The sequence below is a fragment of the Adiantum capillus-veneris genome, chromosome 12 (assembly GCF_014529385.1).
Source record: "Adiantum capillus-veneris isolate H3 chromosome 12, ASM1452938v2, whole genome shotgun sequence".
Taxonomy (NCBI): domain Eukaryota; kingdom Viridiplantae; phylum Streptophyta; class Polypodiopsida; order Polypodiales; family Pteridaceae; genus Adiantum; species Adiantum capillus-veneris.
Window position 1 is genome coordinate 52,117,099 of NC_140942.1, and position 4,348 is coordinate 52,121,446.

A 4,348-nucleotide genomic window follows, 5' to 3' on the forward strand; every position below is an offset into this window, starting at 1 on the left:
CCCCCCTTTCTATGCTTATATGACAATCCATGCAAAAAACTATCATACCTCTATCTTACATATATGAGTAAAACTAGTCGAAGAGCATGTAGCATAGTGACTGGCAACGTACTAAGGATTCACTTCTATTGATAACTAGATGTACCCTCAATGTGTCTTAGTTTGACTTTGAAACTATGTGCGTGATCAGCTTGCACTCTATCGTCCAATTCAGGTCCAATTTTGACCCATCTAAATTACTCAAAAACCATGGTTATAAAGTTTTGCTAGGGTCTCCATGTAAATTTGCATCTATACAAACTCAACAAATGAACTATGTACAAAGCAGTGTTAGTTCTTGCATAAATCTTTTGGGAAGCCATGATTTTGAAGCACAAAAACTTCCTCTCATGTTTCCCTTTTTTCACTCCCCCCCCCCCCCCCCCCACATAAATATGACACCCCTTCCCTTATTTTTAAGTTTGGGAGATAAATTACTGGGGGCCTACCCCTAACTTATACACTTATGTAACTTGTTAAAAAACCCCCCTCCCCTGCACTTACGTGGTGTGGTCAGTTTTCCATGGTGAATCCCCCGGGGTTTTTGCCAGTTCTTGAACCTTATCTTTAAATTCAGAGGTTACAACTTCTTCAAAAGTCAAAATGATCCGATCTTCTGGAATTCCTCAGCTCTTCATCTTCGCTTTATAGCATGCAAGGAGTCCATTTGGATCATGTTCTTGAAAAATTCCACACCGTTCATGTACGACATCAAGTGCCATCTCCACTGCATCATCAATATGCTTTTTTATCTTCATAGCTTTCACTTCTTGCAAACATCCCTGAACTAAGCCCAACATTTTTGGCAGATCTGCAGCAGCTGCTAGATTTTTATCAAATCTATTGAAATGGTAATCTTCAATAAACTGCATGAACTCTTCTAGAATCTCCATCTTTACCTCCCACCCCGGCTCGTTTCACGTCGGGTTCACCAAGAATGTCGGGGGATTTGTGTTCTAAAGGTGAGCAGGGAAGGCACTGGGCGTCTGGCTGTGAGAGGTGCTAGGAAGAGAGCTGCAACATACACAATCAATGTAGACAAAGCTTGAAATAGACAGCTTGGATCATCAAAACTTGAATACCCAAAACGGACAATGAACAATATCACTGCTTAAATTAAATGTTAATTGTGGAGTTTTAAACTTCTTACATTGGATTCACCTGCCTTAATTGGCCTACCAAGGGTGTCTTGATAATTTTTCTCTCCTTCGTTCTTCCTCTGCTGCTTCAAGGTCGAGAGAGAGAGCTTGAACTTCTCTTCGGCTATGGCTATGGGAACTTGTTGCATGAAAGTTGGTTATGGAGTTTAGGATCGACTTAGAGTTGGCTTAGCAGGTTTTGGATTCCAATGGCTTATGGTGGCTTAACATAGGATTAGAATGGCTTAGGAGGACTTGAATGAGATTCGAATGGCTAGGGAGGTTTAGCTTAGGATTAGAGACCTGGATTCCGGTTTAGGATTAGAGAGTTTGCTTAGCAGAAGGTTCGGTGGGCTTATGGTCTTTAGATTAGGTTTACAATGGATGAAGGAAGCTTTGGATTAGAGAAGGCTTAGCTTATTATTAAAGCTCACTTAAGAGGGTTGATTCAAGTGGGCTTAGGAGTTTAGGATTAGAGATTAGGCAACTGTGGAGCTTAGCTTATGAGCAGCCATGGAAGATTAGCATTCGAATAAGCTTTGGAGCTTAGCTTGCATGGGCTATGGAAGGTTAGGTTAAAGAGCTCAAGGCCTCTAGCTTTTTTCCTCGGGAGAGAAGACAAAGAATGTAGCCTCCTTACCATTTTTATATGAGAGTTGACCACCGGAGTTCATTTTGTTTGCATGAGTAAGCAAGCCCTTGCTATTTTCTGCCACCCATTAGCGATATCGCTAATGGGTAGCGCTCCTTGGTGACATGGCATGCTGGAGTGGTAGGTGCACAAAAAGCTACGAAGATGGGGCCGAATCAAAGCGCCATGGCAAGCCGGATAGTTTTTGCTTCATGGGCATCTGCCCGTTTCTCTCTTGTTCGCTGCAGCTCGCCACCTCCTTCCTCTTCCATTAGGTTAAAAAACAAACCTCTTTTATGGCTAGTGTGCGGCCACACTACTTAGGGTGGGCTTTTTGACCTAGTGGCTAGTCATGCCCCTTTAAGGAACCACATTTGGCATAGATATCGGGCAATGCATTGCATTTAGCATGTATATCGGCCAAGCACTGCTCCTCCTTGCTGCTCATGACCATCATTGCTAGTAGAGACAACCTTCGGTTGCCACCATACTTGGCATACATCTCGACCAAGGCATTGCCATGATAAACCCTTCAAAGCTCAGCAAGATGTTAATGTATTTTAATGAAGGCATCACATTTGGTGATTACATCATTCAAGGCATAACATTCAGTTGATGGCTCCTGTGGTTAGTATAAATCAATTTGAACTGCCATTAACCGACCATGGCATATAATTCAACTGAAGCACTAGCTATCAATGCACTATAAGAGATGAGATTCTAAAGATGATACCATTTCCCAGAACCTGGCTGAAGCTCAAAAATACCAGATGAATAATTGATCGAGGCTACCAGACTGGTATGGAATTGACCCCCGGTGAAACGTAAACTGTCCATATCGTGACAATCAAAACTCTGATTAACAAATTGGAAAGACCAACATGCGCCTCAAAATGAGAACTTTAGGCCCATGCATTCATATCATCTTTGACCCTTTATCAACAGCTGCCCAATCCGATACGGATCTGCTACTGACTTAACTTCAAACTGACATAACTTCCTATCTGTAGCTCCAATGGACGAGCCATAAAGACAAGCCTGTAGAGCACTTCAAGTACTATAATTCTGATCAATAAAATCCCAGCTATGACCACTTCAAACTGACATAACTTCCTATCTGTAGCTCTCATGGAAGAGCCATAAAGACAAGCCTGTAGAGCACTTCAAGTACTATAATTCTGATCAATAAAATCCCAGCTATGACCACTTCAAGCATACTCACTGTTAGTATTAACAAGACAATTTTTTTGGCCCTTTAGAGCTGCATCTGGCATACTTTTAACTTAAAATTGGCTTGTTAGCAAGCCCTTATTATTGATGAATAATCATGTAGGATTCAAATAAACCTGATTGGCATCCCTTTGCTCATTTTCTTGTCATGGAAGTGGAGCTACACGACAGCGGCAGTGGGGTGCCAAATATTTTTTTCAAGTTTTGATGGCCAATGTTGGAGGACTCGATGAAGTCAAAGTGCATCGGGGTTTACACGGCTTGAAGTTGGCACGATGGAGATCTGACATGTTTTTATGGCTCAAGAATTGGAGCTCTGGGTAGTAGATGGCAGAGCCTTGGAGTGGAAGGATTTTTTTTTGAAGTTTTTCATAGAAGCTATGGGGCCCCCTGGAGGTCCAATGCCTCAAAGGGCCCCATTTGGCGGCGTGATCATACCATATGTAGTGCCATAAGATCAAAGGCTGGGGTATATAGTGTGGGGAGTGGCCCTCACTTGTTGCATCGAGAGAGAGAGAGAGAGAGAGAGAGAGAGAGAGAGAGAGAGAGAGAGAGAGAGAGAGAGAGAGAGAGAGAGAGAGAGAGAGAGAGAGAGAGAGAGATCTGTGGCGTGTTGGCTATGGCAGATGGTGGTGGTGGTGCTACTACGGGTGACTACAACCGTGCTGGGCAATGTCTCTATCGCTGCGATGTTGTGGTGGCGGCCGTTGGCCATCATAGGAAGTTCGTAATTGGTGCTAGCATGTCTCTATTAAGTGCACCATATTTGGCATACATATCAACTAGGTCATTTTCAACACTCAACCACTTTTTCCCTCCAAAGTTCATCACATTTGGCATATTTATCAACCAAGGAATATAGTGAACCCCACCAAACTCAAGTATGCTCTAGTTGGTTGTGCACACATCTTGACCATCAAACTAGATTTGGGGAGCTCTGCCAAGCTCAAATATGCCGTAGCCTGTCTTGCACATGGAATGATTGTCATGTTATTTCATTCAGTAACAACCCAAAAGATGTGAAGATACTTCACCCATCCAAAGAAGTCAAATGAAAGCTAGCCATATAAGCTTAGTGACCACAAAACCAAAAACTCTTTTCCACATAGCATAAATCCAAAAATGGCAAAACCTACTACGAAATTTCCCAAACACTAGAGCAACATAATATTCACATCAACATACTTTGTCTGTATCAATCAACATCAAACACTTCTGGTGCAGATATGCTATTCATGAATCCCCAACGGAAGCAACCACAATGTATACCCAAAAGTACCCATCCGTATTGAATCTGATTTTGAAGATC